Source organism: Oncorhynchus gorbuscha, unplaced genomic scaffold (assembly GCF_021184085.1).
Source record: "Oncorhynchus gorbuscha isolate QuinsamMale2020 ecotype Even-year unplaced genomic scaffold, OgorEven_v1.0 Un_scaffold_4089, whole genome shotgun sequence".
NCBI classification, from domain to species: Eukaryota; Metazoa; Chordata; class Actinopteri; order Salmoniformes; family Salmonidae; genus Oncorhynchus; species Oncorhynchus gorbuscha.
Window position 1 is genome coordinate 21,219 of NW_025748192.1, and position 17,953 is coordinate 39,171.

The following is a 17,953-nucleotide window of genomic DNA, read 5'->3' on the forward strand; positions in this document are numbered from 1 at the left end:
ATACTGTAGGGGGACAGTGTTTCTGTAGTCCATGTTTATACTGTATGTGTGGACAGTGTTTCTGTAGTCCATGTTTATACTGTATGTGTGGACAGTGTTTCTGTAGTCCATGTTTATACTGTATGTGTGGACAGTGTTTCTGTAGTCCATGTTTATACTGTATGTGTGGACAGTGTTTCTGTAGTCCATGTTTATAGGGGGACAGTGTTTCTGTAGTCCATGTTTATACTGTAGGGGGACAGTGTTTCTGTAGTCCATGTTTATACTGTATGTGTGGACAGTGTTTCTGTAGTCCATGTTTATACTGTAGGGGGGACAGTGTTTCTGTAGTCCATGTTTATACTGTAGGGGGTTTAACAGTGTTTCTGTAGTCCATGTTTATACTGTACTGTATGTGGACAGTGTTTCTGTAGTCCATGTTTATACTGTATGTGTGGACAGTGTTTCTGTAGTCCATGTTTATACTGTATGTTTATATGTGTGGACAGTGTTTCTGTAGTCCATGTTTATACTGTATGTGTGGACAGTGTTTCTGTAGTCCATGTTTATATGTATGTGGACAGTGTTTCTGTAGTCCATGTTTATACTGTATGTGTGGACAGTGTTTCTGTAGTCCATGTTTATACTGTAGGGGGGAACAGTGTTTCTGTAGTCCATGTTTATACTGTATGTGTGGACAGTGTTTCTGTATGTGGACAGTGTTTCTGTAGTCCATGTTTATACTGTATGTGTGGACAGTGTTTCTGTAGTCCATGTTTATACTGTATGTGTGGACAGTGTTTCTGTAGTCCATGTTTATACTGTATGGTGGACAGTGTTTCTGTAGTCCATGTTTATACTGTATGTGTGGACAGTGTTTCTGTAGTCCATGTTTATACTGTATGTGTGGACAGTGTATCTGTAGTCCATGTTTATACTGTATGTGTGGACAGTGTTTCTGTAGTCCATGTTTATACTGTAAGGGGGGGAACAGTGTTTCTGTAGTCCATGTTTATACTGTAGGGGGGGAACAGTGTTTCTGTAGTCCATGTTTATACTGTATGTGGGGGAACAGTGTTTCTGTAGTCCATGTTTATACTGTAGGGGGGGAACAGTGTTTCTGTAGTCCATGTTTATACTGTATGTGTGGACAGTGTTTCTGTAGTCCATGTTTATACTGTATGTGTGGACAGTGTTTCTGTAGTCCATGTTTATACTGTATGTGTGGACAGTGTTTCTGTAGTCCATGTTTATACTGTATGTGTGGACAGTGTTTCTGTAGTCCATGTTTATACTGTATGTGTGGACAGTGTTTCTGTAGTCCATGTTTATACTGTATGTGTGGACAGTGTTTCTGTAGTCCATGTTTATACTGTATGTGTGGACAGTGTTTCTGTAGTCCATGTTTTTATACTGTAAGGGGGAACAGTGTTTCTGTAGTCCATGTTTATACTGTATGTGTGGACAGTGTTTCTGTAGTCCATGTTTATACTGTAGGGGGGGACAGTGTTTCTGTAGTCCATGTTTATACTGTATGTGTGGACAGTGTTTCTGTAGTCCATGTTTATACTGTATGTGTGGACAGTGTTTCTGTAGTCCATGTTTATACTGTATGTGTGGACAGTGTTTCTGTAGTCCATGTTTATACTGTATGTGTGGACAGTGTTTCTGTAGTCCATGTTTATACTGTAGGGGGGAACAGTGTTTCTGTAGTCCATGTTTATACTGTATGTGTGGACAGTGTTTCTGTAGTCCATGTTTATACTGTATGTGTGGACAGTGTATCCTGCAGTCACACCATGATGTTGTTCTCCAACATCTCCAGTCCTGGGGTTCCATTAGCCTGCAGTAGTGTGTGAACCACCTTGTCCAGCTTCACCTTCTCCTCAGCAGGAATACAGTACCTGAACACCGGGTTACATGGGTTATTGGGATCTAATTGTGTATCACTATATGATAACATGTTGGAGTTAGTGGACACATGTCATAGCACTAGTAAATCAAAAATATCCTTGTCTGGCAATGAAACTTTAATTTTTATTGTAGTTTTATAGGATTTTATTTGAGCTCAATTACATTAAGGGGAATTTTATAAGGGGAAAGATTTGCTTTCTGAATTTTCTAAATATTTTCAATATTATTCATTTCCATGTTGGCTCTATACCCGGAAATGCCATTGTCCGGAGAAAAGGATCCCAATTTCAAACTCTCCAAAAAAGTGTAATTATATATATTTTTAACTGGCAATAATGAATATTAACTGAAAAGGGATCTTGTGTAGTGATTTTCAATAGCCCTTATCTCGAAACTGTGATTCCTAAAAGATGTGTCTGGAGATTTGGTCAACTCAAATCAGGAATGAGCAGGGTGAGCTCTACCACAATGACCTCTTATTCATCTTCTCATTACATGTAGTGCAACAAGACCACTTATGGTCTGGAAAGTTCTCTACTATCTGATATGTTTTAAACAAACAATATAGAAATCACCACGGTAACGTCAACGTCAAATCACCACGGTAAAAAAAACATATATATTTTTGTCTAACGTCAACTCCGTCAGTGCTGAAAGAATCATTTCATATATTTTACAAATGTAAAATACGTTGAGGCAAAAATGTCTGTTTTGAGTATCTGTTGTCAACTCCGTCACTGATGGCTAAACCCTTATGAACTTTTTAATTTTTTATTTATTGTTATAAAAAAATATTTGAATCACTCTTCTGCAACACATGGTTAAACTATTGACATATTTGCTGTGATAGAGCTAAGGGATCATGTTTCCTTTAGAAATGTTGTTTTATACCAAAACGCTAATAAATGTTTTATGTTCTGAATCTAGAAAAACATATCAAAACGCTAAATGTTTTATGTTCTGAATCTAGAAAAACATACCAAAACGCTAATAAATGTTTTATGTTCTGAATCTAGAAAAACATACCAAAACACAATGTTTTGTTCTGAATCTAGAAAAACATACCAAAACACAATGTTTTATGTTCTGAATCTAGAAAAACATACCAAAACACAATGTTTTGTTCTGAATCTAGAAAAACATACCAAAACACAATGTTTTATGTTCTGAATCTAGAAAAACATACCAAAACACAATGTTTTATGTTCTGAATCTAGAAAAACATACCAAAACGCTAAATGTTAATGTTCTGATTCTAGAAAAACATACCAAAACACTAAATGTTAATGTTCTGATTCTAGAAAAACATACCAAAACACAATGTTTTATGTTCTGAATCTAGAAAAACATATCAAAATGCTAATAAATGTTTTATGTTCTGAATCTAGAAAAACATGTCAAAATGCTAATAAATGTTTTATGTTCTGAATCTAGAAAAACGTGCCAAAATGCTAACAAAATTAGCCCTGGAGCATAAATATAGCATTATAAAAATGCTTTATAAATATACGTTTGGAGATTTGTATTTCATATTTGAATAATGTAATGATAGAATTAAACAAACAAGGTCTTCAAACACTTGGACAATAAATGTACAAATGAAATGCATTTTTTGGTGTCTGACTGAGTTGAGCACTGTCATAAATCCCTTAGTTGTAATTTATGACCAAAATCACGGCTGAATTACTGTGTCCCACTCCACTGGTGTGATATATATATTATTTGGTCTATGACCAGATATAACGGCAAATATTTGTGGAAGAAAAGTTTCCACTGTCGTGCTTTCAACAATTCCTGGCCCTTGGTTTGTGGTATATGACCAATATACCACGGCTAAGGGCTGTGTCCAGGCACTCCACTGTCGTGTTTAACAACAGCCCTTAGCCGTGGTATATGACCAATATACCACGGCTAAGGGCTGTGTCCAGGCACTCCACTGTCGTGCTTAACAACAGCCCTTAGCCGTGGTATATGACCAATATACCACGGCTAAGGGCTGTGTCCAGGCACTCCACTGTCGTGCTTAACAACAGCCCTTAGCCGTGGTATATGACCAATATACCACGGCTAAGGGCTGTGTCCAGGCACTCCACTGTCGTGTTTAACAACAGCCCTTAGCCGTGGTATATGACCAATATACCACGGCTAAGGGCTGTGTCCAGGCACTCCACTGTCGTGCTTAACAACAGCCCTTAGCCGTGGTATATGACCAATATACCACGGCTAAGGGCTGTGTCCAGGCACTCCACTGTCGTGCTTAACAACAGCCCTTAGCCGTGGTATATGACCAATATACCACGGCTAAGGGCTGTGTCCAGGCACTCCACTGTCGTGCTTAACAACAGCCCTTAGCCGTGGTATATGGCCAATATACCATGGCTAAGGGCTGTGTCCAGGCACTCCACTGTCGTGCTTAACAACAGCCCTTAGCCGTGGTATATGGCCAATATACCGTGGCTAAGGGCTGTGTCCAGGCACTCCACCGTCGTGCTTAACAACAGCCCTTAGCCGTGGTATATAGCCAATATACCACACCCCCTCGTGCCTTATTGCTTAAATATATACCATTTAACAGATTTATCCAATAAAGACTTAGTCATACTGCATACATTTTACGTATGGATGGCCCAGAGAATCAAACCCACTATCCTGGTGTTGCGAGCGCCATGCTCTACCTACTGAGCCATACAGCGTTTCCTTCATACTGTACAGATTTATTCTCCACGCTCCGTTCTCCTTAAATCATTCTGACCACCAGTTCTATTAAATCATTCTTCTATTTGATCAGGCTTGACTACCTGACGCTGAGCTCGTTCTCCATTGGTTGTGGCAGGTGGTGAACCTGAGTGACCGTAGGATTAGACTGGGAGAGGGCAGTGAGCAGTGAACCACTTACTTACCAAATGCAGTCAGCACCAGTGTGTAAGTAATCAATGTATGGAAGGCGGTGATGGTCTCCACGACCAGCATGAGGTAGAGAAGACCATGCCGATGTTCAGCCAAGGAATGGTCACTCCTGTACAACCACAAAGGAAGACATAGTAGACTGTCAAGATGTTCTAGTCAGTTCAAGTTCACTTAATTCATAGCAGAATGCTATTGGAAATGTCCCAAAATGAGGATATACTGTATAAAACAACAAAAACTAACGCAACATACATTCAAGGAACTGTTGTAGTTAAGCTGATGGGAGTTCTTCTTCTACTTACAACTGTCTATTACAGTACAATGTACTGTCATCCTGTGTAACAGGAGAGGGTCATAGGTATAGATGATTACCTGGCACAGCACCAAGATGGCGTAGGATGGATCCTGAATTATTGGGAAGGATTGTAAGGTTCCATCCATGTCTTGAGTGGAGACAAGAGAACAGAACACGTATTTTATGCATGTCCTTATAGGGTTGTAAAATTCCCCTAACTTTCCCGGTTCTCCAGAAATCCCAGTTGGAAGATTCCAGGAATCAGGAGGGTATAAGCAGGAAATTCAAAATGCTCCATTCATGTGATCGGATAATGCCGTTAGGCCCTCACTTTGAAAGGTCTCAGACTTTCCAACTGGGCAGTGAGTTTTAGTGTCCACTTTCCCACAGTGCACGGCAACATCAGTCACTCTGAGTGTGTAAGTCAAAAATGCAGATACTTTCCTGCAATGGGAAGCCACAGTGTCCACTTTCCCACAGGCAACATGACATTCCCTCTGCTCCACGATGTTGTACTCCTTTAATCACAGACAGAAACATTATTGCTTTAATGTAGATGAAAAAACAAGTAGTGACAGTAGATCACACAGTGGGATGGCTGACAACAAAGACAAAAGGAGAGAAGAAATGTGTCAATGACCTGATCAGTCATCTCCATACTACTTATGGTCCCAGTGAATTATACTACTTATGGTCCCAGTGAATTATACTACTTATGGTCCCAGTGAATTATACTACTTATGGTCCCAGTGAATTATACTACTTATGGTCCCAGTGAATTATACTACTTATGGTCCCAGTGAATTATACTACTTATGGTCCCAGTGAATTATCCTACTTATGGTCCCAGTGAATTATACTACTTATGGTCCCAGTGAATTATACTACTTACGGTCCCAGTGAATTATACTACTTACGGTCCCAGTGAATTATACTACTTATGGTCCCAGTGAATTATACTACTTATGGTCCCAGTGAATTATACTACTTATGGTCCCAGTGAATTATACTACTTATGGTCCCAGTGAATTATACTACTTATGGTCCCAGTGAATTATACTACTTATGGGTCCCAGTGAATTATACTACTTATGGTCCCAGTGAATTATACTACTTATGGTCCCAGTGAATTATACTACTTATGGTCCCAGTGAATTATACTACTTATGGTCCCAGTGAATTATACTACTTATGGTCCCAGTGAATTATACTACTTACGGTCCCAGTGAATTATACTACTTTATGGTCCCAGTGAATTATAATTATACTACTTATGGTCCCAGTGAATTATACTACTTACGGTCCCAGTGAATTATACTACTTATGGTCCCAGTGAATTATACTACTTATGGTCCCAGTGAATTATACTACTTATGGTCCCAGTGAATTATACTACTTATGGTCCCAGTGAATTATACTACTTATGGTCCCAGTGAATTATACTACTTATGGTCCCAGTGAATTATACTACTTATGGTCCCAGTGAATTATACTACTTACGGTCCCAGTGAATTATACTACTTACGGCCCCAGTGAATTATCCCTACTTATGGTCCCAGTGAATTATCCTACTTATGGTCCCAGTGAATTATACTACTTACAGTCCCAGTGAATTATACTACTTATGGTCCCAGTGAATTATACTACTTATGGTCCCAGTGAATTATACTACTTATGGTCCCAGTGAATTATACTACTTATGGTCCCAGTGAATTATACTACTTATGGTCCCAGTGAATTATACTACTTATGGTCCCAGTGAATTATACTACTTATGGTCGCAGTGAATTATACTACTTACGGTCCCAGTGAATTATACTACTTACGGCCCCAGTGAATTATCCTACTTATGGTCCCAGTGAATTATCCTACTTATGGTCCCAGTGAATTATACTACTTACAGTCCCAGTGAATTATACTACTTATGGTCCCAGTGAATTATACTACTTATGGTCCCAGTGAATTATACTACTTATGGTCCCAGTGAATTATACTACTTACGGTCCCAGTGAATTATACTACTTATGGTCCCAGTGAATTATACTACTTATGGTCCCAGTGAATTATACTACTTATGGTCCCAGTGAATTATACTACTTATGGTCCCAGTGAATTATACTACTTACAGTCCCAGTGAATTATACTACTTACGGTCCCAGTGAATTATACTACTTATGGTCCCAGTGAATTATACTACTTACAGTCCCAGTGAATTATACTACTTATGGTCCCAGTGAATTATACTACTTATGGTCCCAGTGAATTATACTACTTATGGTCCCAGTGAATTATACTACTTATGGTCCCAGTGAATTATACTACTTATGGTCCCAGTGAATTATACTACTTATGGTCCCAGTGAATTATACTACTTATGGTCCCAGTGAATTATACTACTTATGGTCCCAGTGAATTATACTACTTATGGTCCCAGTGAATTATACTACTTATGGTCCCAGTGAATTATACTACTACGGTCCCAGTGAATTATCCTACTTATGGTCCCAGTGAATTATACTACTTATGGTCCCAGTGAATTATACTACTTATGGTCCCAGTGAATTATACTACTTATGGTCCCAGTGAATTATACTACTTATGGTCCCAGTGAATTATACTACTTATGGTCCCAGTGAATTATACTACTTATGGTCCCAGTGAATTATACTACTTATGGTCCCAGTGAATTATACTACTTATGGTCCCAGTGAATTATACTACTTATGGTCCCAGTGAATTATACTACTTATGGTCCCAGTGAATTATACTACTTATGGTCCCAGTGAATTATACTACTTATGGTCCCAGTGAATTATACTACTTATGGTCCCAGTGAATTATACTACTTACAGTCCCAGTGAATTATACTACTTATGGTCCCAGTGAATTATACTACTTATGGTCCCAGTGAATTATACTACTTATGGTCCCAGTGAATTATACTACTTATTCATTATGACTATATGGCTTGCGTCCCAAAAAGCAGGGCCCTGACCAAAAGTAGTGCACTAAGGGCCGATTCAGACTTGAAATAAGTAGACTTAACATGGATTTATGTCAATAAAATATGGACAAGTCAATTTTATTGATTTTTTTATTTAAGTCCATGTTAAGTCAACTTCTCTGAAACCTGAATAGGGCCTTAAGTAGTGCAACCTACGTAGCAGGTATATAACAGTTTGGGATATGTAGACCTTACCTCCACCTCAGCCGTCCCAGGCTCCTTATTGAAACACATGTTCATAGTATTCCTGGCTGTCCTGTAGAACGTAGTGAGAGAAACCGACTTCCCCTGCAATAGAGAAACACAAAGAGAGGGCTAAGACCTTACGGTCCCCTTCAAATTCCCTGATACACAGTCAATGTAAAGATTATCACAGCAAATCATCAACACAAAGAGTGTACGAGCTTATGGACTGAGGTGTTTTGATATCCTGCCAATCGAATGACTCAGAAGCACAACCAAAGAGACTAGTAAGACCATACAGGAAGTAGTCTTTTATGTCCCTTGATACACTGTCTCCGTCCCTAACGACATTCTACTTTTGTACAGGCTCTGGTCAAAAGTAGGGCATCAGAAAAGGGAATAGGAATGTGATTTGGGACGCAGACCACTGTCAATATAACGGTTATCACAGCCAACCAGATGGGAGAGTTAGTTGAACAGCCAGACAAAAATGATACATGTGGATGTCACTGTTCTGCATGACATCATCTTCCTTCCTCTCCCCGCTGCTGCAGCCTCAGCACATTCTGAAGGGAAGTCTTCCATCCAGACGCTTTTCTCAGGTTGCCTCCCAAATGGCACCCTATTCCCTTATCCAAATGGCACCCTATTCCCTTATCCAAATGGCACCCTATTCCCTTATCCAAATGGCACCCTATTCCCTTATCCAAATGGCACCCTACTCCCTTATCCAAATGGCACCCTATTCCCTTATCCAAATGGCACCCTATTCCCTTATCCAAATGGCACCCTATTCCCTTATCCAAATGGCACCCTATTCCCTTATCCAAATGGCACCCTATTCCCTTATCCAAATGGCACCCTATTCCCTTATCCAAATGGCACCCTATTCCCTTATCCAAATGGCACCCTATTCCCTTATCCAAATGCACCCTATTCCCTTATCCAAATGGCACCCTATTCCCTTATCCAAATGGCACCCTATTCCCTTTTCCAAATGGCACCCTATTCCCTTATCCAAATGGCACCCTATTCCCTTATCCAAATGGCACCCTATTCCCTTATCCAAATGGCACCCTATTCCCTTATCCAAATGGCACCCTATTCCCTTATCCAAATGGCACCCTATTCCCTTATCCAAATGGCACCCTATTCCCTTTTCCAAATGGCACCCTATTCCCTTATCCAAATGGCACCCTATTCCCTTTTCCAAATGGCACCCTATTCCCTTATCCAAATGGCACCCTATTCCCTTATCCAAATGGCACCCTATTCCCTTATCCAAATGGCACCCTATTCCCTTATCCAAATGGCACCCTATTCCCTTATCCAATTGGCTAACTATTCCCTTATATAGAGTACTACTTTCGATCGGAGCCCTAAGGGCCCTGGTTAAAAGTAGTGCACTAGACAGGGAATTGGGCCCCATTTGGGACATAGGCTCAGATACACGACAGACAGCCGGGCAGGGACAGAGAGCCTGTATGAATGTGCCAGGAAAATCCCTGGTTGGTTGGACTACAGTCAGTCACTGTAAGCTTTCCCACATGTATGGAGGAGATTGCTGTATTTCTTACTATGGCCCAATATATTGATTTCATATGGGTCCAGCTATGCTGGCAGTCACAGACAGAATAGTCCCTACGAGCCAGGTTTAAAAAGTAGGAAGTCAAACTGAGAGATGAAACGCTAGAAGTAACTGATACTACAGAAGAACTAGCTGATACTACAGGAGAACTAACTGATACTACAGGAGAACTAACTGATACTACAGGAGAACTAACTGATACTACAGGAGAACTAACTGATACTACAGAAGAACTAGCTGATACTACAGGAGAACAAACTGATACTACAGGAGAACTAACTGATACTACAGGAGAACAGGAGAACAAACTGATACTACAGGAGAACTAACTGATACTACAGGAGAACTAACTGATACTACAGGAGAACAAACTGATACTACAGGAGAACTAACTGATACTACAGGAGAACAAACTGATACTACAGGAGAACAAACTGATACTACAGGAGAACTAACTGATACTACAGGAGAACTAACTGATACTACAGGAGAACTAACTGATACTACAGGAGAACTAACTGATACTACAGGAGAACTAACTGATACTACAGGAGAACTAACTGATACTACAGGAGAACTAACTGATACTACAGGAGAACTAACTGATACTACAGGAGAACTGACTGATACTACAGGAGAACTAACTGATACTACAGGAGAACTAACTGATACTACAGGAGAACTGGAACTGACACTACAGGAGAACTAACTGATACTACAGGAGAACTAACTGATACTACAGGAGAACTAACTGATACTACAGGAGAACTAACTGATACTACAGAAGAACTAGCTGATACTACAGGAGAACAAACTGATACTACAGGAGAACTAACTGATACTACAGGAGAACAAACTGATACTACAGGAGAACAAACTGATACTACAGGAGAACTGATACTACAGGAGAACCAACTGATACTACAGGAGAACTAACTGATACTACAGGAGAACTAACTGATACTACAGGAGAACTAACTGATACTACAGGAGAACTAACTGATACTACAGGAGAACTAACTGATACTACAGGAGAACAAACTGATACTACAGGAGAACTAACTGATACTACAGGAGAACTAACTGATACTACAGGAGAACTAACTGATACTACAGGAGAACTAACTGATACTACAGGAGAACTAACTGATACTACAGGAGAACTGGAACTGACACTACAGGAGAACTAACTGATACTACAGGAGAACTAACTGATACTACAGGAGAACTAACTGATACTACAGGAGAACTGGAACTGACACTACAGGAGAACTAACTGATACTACAGGAGAACTAACTGATACTACAGGAGAACTAACTGATACTACAGGAGAACTGGAACTGACACTACAGGAGAACTAACTGATACTACAGGAGAACTAACTGATACTACAGGAGAACTAACTGATACTACAGGAGAACTAACTGATACTACAGGAGAACTGGAACTGACACTACAGGAGAACTAACTGATACTACAGGAGAACTGGAACTGACACTACAGGAGAACTGGAACTGACACTACAGGAGAACTAACTGATACTACAGGAGAACTGGAACTGACACTACAGGAGAACTGGAACTGACACTACAGGAGAACTAACTGATACTGCAGGAGAACTGGAACTGACACTACTGATAAGAGAAGTGTGAGCAACAGAAGATCATCATGGAGCATCAAGACATAAACACTGGCAGTGATAAGTTGACGTGAGTTGACGTGATGTCAAAATGAGGTGTGTGTGTGTGTGTCTGATCGTGTGTGTGTGTGTGTCTGATCGTGTGTGTGTGTGTGTCTGATCGTGTGTGTGTGTGTGTCTGATCGTGTGTGTGTGTGTGTGTGTGTGTGTGTGTGTGTGTGTGTGTGTGTGTGTGTGTGTGTGTGTGTGTGTGTGTGTGTGTGTGTGTGTGTGTGTGTGTGTGTGTGTGTGTGTGTGTGTGTGTGTGTGCGTGATCGTGTGTGTTTGATCATGTGTGTGGCCTCTGTGCTTGCAGATGTGCAATGACCTATATTCGATGTGAGAGCAACTGAACCAGGGATATTGTAGTTCTGCCCCCAGGCACTAACAGCTATACACACTGTATTGACAGTGCTGCACTGTATTCAATCTGCCCACACACAGCTACCACAGAGCTCATTAACCAATAGACTTAACCAATCAAATATTTACACAAGCATTGTGCATGTTGTAGTGCCTCCACCATGCTTGGGTAATTATTTTGTTCCAGAAAAACTGTCTGTTGTATCACATTTGTTGTGCCAAATGTGTTGTACATCAGTTGTTCAACCTGAGTGTGAACAGTGCCAGAGAAAGGGGCTAACATGACCTACCCTGTATATACACTTGTGCTGGTCGCTAAGAAACTCTTTCTCCTCCTCTGCTCCTCCTCTTCCTCCTTTCTTCTCCTGAGAGAACAGTCTCCTCCTGCTGGACCTCAGCCACATGTCCTTCTCCTGTTTCTTCCCCTCTTTCGCTCCTTCCTCCAGGTTCCTGGGCAGGCCGTTCCTCCGGATCACCCCGTTTACCAGGCCGTTCTTGGGCTCACAGCGGGGCAGCTGGAGCAGGCTCTGTTGGGAGTCATCTGAGTGGCCCTCCAGGGGCCTCTCTTCTTCTCCAGCCTCCCCTTCTCCTCCAGCACCTCCCTCTCCAGGCGGATGCGCTCAGCTGGGTCCAGGGAGTCGTAGGACAGTAGGTACTGACAATAGGCCTCCTGCAGCTTGGCCAGACGATCCTGTGGTCGGGTGGTAGGATATTATTACGTTGCAGTTGACAGTTGACAGAGAGGGCAGTGGTAACATCAAATGTCAAAGTGCTATACTTAGCTATGCAGCTAGCTGGGCTGGCTGTTGGTTTTCATCAGAAGTCAATCTCAAATACAAAAGTAGGATAAAAACAAAATGACCCACTTCAGTGTAGATGAAACACTACAAGACACGGATGCCGGAAGGAATTGTTTGTTACAGAACAGCATCATGGTCAACATAAGAGCCTGAGTACCGAATGGCCCCCTATTCCCTATATAGTAGGCCAGAGTCTTATGGACCCTGGTCAAAAGCAGTCTACTATATAGAGGATGGGGTGCCATGTATGCAGCCTTGAAGCAGTACCGTACCTGTGCAGTCTTGGGGATACGGAGCTGGTCGGCTAGCTTATTCCATTTCTTCATGTCACTGACCTGCTGCATGCCGCCCATGTCGTTGATGAGCTGAAAGAACCGGGCCAGGTCCAACTCACATCCGCCTGGCAGGGAGGGAGGGAGGGGGAGTGGGAGGAAGAGGAGGGAGTGGAGGAGAGAGAGAGAGGGAGGATAGGGGGCGAGGGAGGGGGAGGATATGGAGAAAGAGGAGGGAGTGAAGGAGAGGGAGGGAGGAAGAGGAGGGAGAGAGGGAGGATATGGAGGAAGAGGAGGGAGTGAAAGAGGGAGGGAGATTAGGGAGGGAGTGAAAGAGGGTGAGAGGGAGGATAAGGAGGAAGAGGAGGGAGTGGAGGAGAGAGAGATAGGGAGGATAGGGAGGGGGAGAGGGAGGATATGGAGGAAGAGGAGGGAGTGAAGGAGGGAAGGAGTGAAAGAGCGTGAGAGGGAGGGAGGGAGTGAAAGAGCGTGAGAGGGAGGGAGGGAGGATAGGGAGGGAGTGAAAGAGGGAGGGAGGGAGGGAGGATAGGGAGGGAGTGAAAGAGGGAGGGAGGGAGGATAGGGAGGGAGTGAAAGAGGGAGGGAGGGAGGATAGGGAGGGAGTGAAAGAGGGAGGGAGGGAGGGAGGATAGGGAGGGAGTGAAAGAGGGAGGGAGGGAGGATAGGGAGGGAGTGAAAGAGGGAGGGAGGGAGGGAGGATAGGGAGGGAGTGAAAGAGGGAGGGAGGGAGGGAGGATAAGGAGGGAGGGAGGGAGGGAGTGAAGAAGAGTGAGAGGAATAGGGAGGGAGTGAAGGAGGAAGAGAGGGAGGGAGGAGGTTGGGAGGGAGTGAAGGAGGAAGAGAGGGAGGATAAGGAGGAAGAGAAGGGAATGAAGGAGGGCGAGACAGAACACAGAACAAGGAGGTTAAAACAATGTTCTTTAATCCTGGTTCTGTGAAACCACATGGCTTAATAATGATTGGTTGATTTGGTGTATTAGTACTGGGCTGTTAGTGCTGGGTTGGAACGAAAGCATGCACACCCTGTGGGCGCCCATGACCAAGATAGAAGAACACAGGTTAAAATGGATATACTGTATGCATCTGGGAGGATATAGAGAGTACCAACGGGGCTGATAAACATGGATTCTGAAAAAGCAGAAACATTCCTTACATTTACAATAAGCTTTCAAACAAATTACAGCCAAATGTTCTAGATGAGAGGCTGTGGATGTTTGATGAATGAATCACTTGGCTCTGTTAGCCAGGACAGCCTGGTTTAGACAGCCATGATCCTGTTTGAGGTTGAGGCCCACTCTGACAAAGCAGAGGTCTGTAGGTATTGGAGCCTGAGAGAGAGAATGTCTGTGTCCCAAATGGCACCCTATTCCCTATATAACTAATATGGGCCCTGGTCATGCACTATATAGGGAATAGTGTGCCATTTGAGATGCAGACAGAGTGTAATATCTCTGCTACTTCGTTCCTCTCCTTTCCCTCACCATGGGTGTCTGCTGCCTGTAAAATCCCCTTACAGACGTTCCCCATTTGTCACACTCACTCACTCACTCACTCACCACCACTCACTCACCACTCACTCACCTCCTCACCACTCACTCACTCACTCACTCACCACTCACTCACTCACTCACTCACTCACTCACTCACTCACTCACTGCTACTGGTCTGGGGGTTGTCAGTGTGTGTGTGTGTATGTGACTGTGTGTGTATGTGACTGTGTGTGAGCTACATTAATCGTGTGTGTGTGTGTGGTCGGGGATCCTGACAACCCCCATCTCTCCCAGTGTAATCTCATCAAAGCTGCCACCTGGCAGAGGAACTGTAATCCTTCCTCACTAGGTAAGGTCAGAATCAAGGTCTCACTTACAAACACACTAAGAGCAATCAGCAGCAGCCAATGGGCAGGATGAGAGGTGGTTCAGAGGTCAGGATGAGGGGGTCTGAGGTAATTTGGGAGAAGCCATTTAACTATAGTATAGTTCCCTCAGAAGGAAACCTTTAGCAGCACACTGAATTAACAAGAGGAAACTCAAATACAAAGATAGCCACGCTAGAGTTGACATAGAGAATATTGAACTGTAGAATAACATGAAACTGTACCTGTACTAGAATAAGATGAAACTGTACTAGAATAAGATGGTACTAGAATAAGATAGAACTGTACTAGAATAAGATGAAACTGTACTAGAATAAGATAAAATCATGAAACTGTACTAGAATAACATGAAACTGTACTAGAATAATATGAAACTGTACTAGAATAATATACTGTACATGAAACTGTACTAGAATAAAAGAAACATGAAGCTGTACTAGAATAACATGAAACTGTACTAGAATCATGAAACTGTACTAGAATAACAGAAACCAATGAAACTGTACTAGGATGAAACTGTACTAGAATAACATGAAACTGTACTAGAATAATCATGAAACTGTACTAGAATAACATGAAACTGTACTAGAATAACATGAAACTGTACTAGTAACATACTAGAATAAGATGAAACTGTACTAGAATAATAATCATGAAACTGTACTAGAATAACATGAAACTGTACTAGAATAACATGAAACTGTACTAGAATATGAAATACATGAAACTGTACTAGAATAATATGAAACTGTACTAGAGAAACATGAAAACTGTACTAGAATAAGATGAAACTGTACTAGAATAAGATGAAACTGTACTAGAATAAGATGAAACTGTACTAGAATAAGATAAAACTGTACTAGAATAAGATGAAACTGTACTAGAATAAGATGAAACTGTACTAGAATAATATGAAACTGTACTAGAATAACATGAAACTGTACTAGAATAATATGAAACTGTACTAGAATAATATGAAACTGTACTAGAATAATATGAAACTGTACTAGAATAAGATTAAACTGTACTAGAATAACATGAAGCTGTACTAGAATAACATGAAGCTGTACTAGAATAACATGAAACTGTACTAGAATAACATGAAACTGTACTAGAATAATATGAAACTGTACTAGAATAACATGAAACTGTACTAGAATAACATGAAACTGTACTAGAATAACATGAAACTGTACTAGAATAAGATGAAACTGTACTAGAATAATATGAAACTGTACTAGAATAAGATAAAACTGTACTAGAATAAGATAAAACTGTACTAGAATAAGATTAAACTGTACTAGAATAACATGAAGCTGTACTAGAATAACATGAAACTGTACTATAATAACATGAAACTGTACTATAACAGGATGTGGAGGAACTATTTGTAGCTCCCTAAATGTCTTTGACATTCAACCTTAGTGACAGTCTTAGTCCCAAATGAAACCCTTTTCCCTATTTAGTGCATTACTTTTGACCAGGGTCCATAGGGCCCCCATAGGGCTCTGGTCAAAAGTAGTGTACTATGTAGAAAATAGGGTGCCAGTTGGGATGCACACTAAGTATCAGTTCTACAGAAATGTACCTATGAGCGGGGGGTCCTCCATGGAGATGCCCTGGGCCTGGAGGTGTTTCCTGATGCAGGCCAGCCGGAGTACATTGGGCCCCCAGCGCCGACCCAGCTTATGGATGTGCTGCACCTGGGTCACAAACCTCATGTCCTCTTTCAGCTTGCACTCTGGCCTCCAGTCCTGAGGGGGAGCCACCCTGCACAGCCCATAGCTCTCTGCCTGCCCGCGCACCGCTTCCACATACACCAGAGGATCGTGGAACTCCTCCAGACTGGGTCTGAACACTGGCACCTCGGTTAGGGGCGGGGGAGGGGGCGGTGCTGCACCTCTCTTCTCCCCACTCTCCCGCTGCCTCTCTGCTGCTTTAGGTTCTGCTGCTGGTTTAGCTGGGCTGCTGGTGCCTGGTTTCACCTTGGCTGCTGAGCTAGTGGAAGTGGAGGTGGAAGTGCCCTTGGAAGTGACATGGGAAGTGTTCTTGGAAGTGCCCTGGAAAGTTTTCTTAGAAGTAGTGTTCTTAGCTGGTGGTGTAGTATTAGCAGTAGTAGTAGTATTAGCAGTAGGGGTATGGGCTGTGCTTGTCGGGTCAACATCAGCTTGCCAGCGGAGGCTCGTTTGGGTCTTTGCTTCGAGGAGGAAGGTCGGGATGACGTGACCTTACCACGATGGCCGCCGGACCCCGCCACAGCCTTCTCCTGGCCATTGACCTTCCTGCTGCTTCGCGTCTCCGGGGCATTGACCTGCAGTCTAACCTTTTTGACCTCCGGCGAAGACTCCGGTGTCTCTGTTGGACTCTCCTCAGCTGGGAGCCCCAGGCGTCTCTTGGAGTGTCTGACGCCCTCACGCCCCTGCAGTACCTGCTTACCGCCACATCGGCGTGGGGAAGCTTCCCGTTGGCTCGTTGTAGGCAACACCTGCCGGCTGCCTTGTTGGATTGTACCTTCTGTTTGTTGGGAGTCTTTGCATCGCCACTTGAGTGTTTTCCTGAGTTGGAGTGTGGTGGGCGTGGGTGGCGGCGGGCACTGCCACTGGCAGAGCGCCGTTGGTTCTTCAGGGGTTGGCGAGCTTTGGAGGAGGCTCTTTTGCCCACTGTGAGTTTGGCCTCTTTGAGAAGTCTGGCTTTGGTGTAGCGGACGTGGCCCCTGGGAAGCGCTGTGGCTACGGACTTCACAGTTCTGGACAGCAGTGGTCGGGAGGCCGGGGGCTTTTTGGCACAGGAGTTGCGTACGGTAGCTGACGATACCCGCGACAGCCTGTTCACTTTTGAAACCTGCAATAGACACAAGGATGTTTATCAAAAATAAGTACTTTTTTAGAAATCTCAATACCTAGCTCCATCATCATTTATACCTAGCTCCATCATCATTTGTACCTAGCTCCATCATCATTTATACCTAGCTCCATCATCATTTATACCTAGCTCCATCATCATTTATACCTAGCTCCATCATCATTTATACCTAGCTCCATCATCATTTATACCTAGCTCCATCATCATTTA

General features: G+C 42.5%; 1 pseudogene; it reads right to left on the reverse strand.

Annotated features, from left to right (window-relative positions):
- Positions 1 to 17,722, reverse strand: part of LOC124028404 — a 28,112-nt pseudogene extending 10,390 nt beyond the window's left edge.
- Between the last annotated feature and the right edge of the window lie 231 nt (positions 17,723 to 17,953).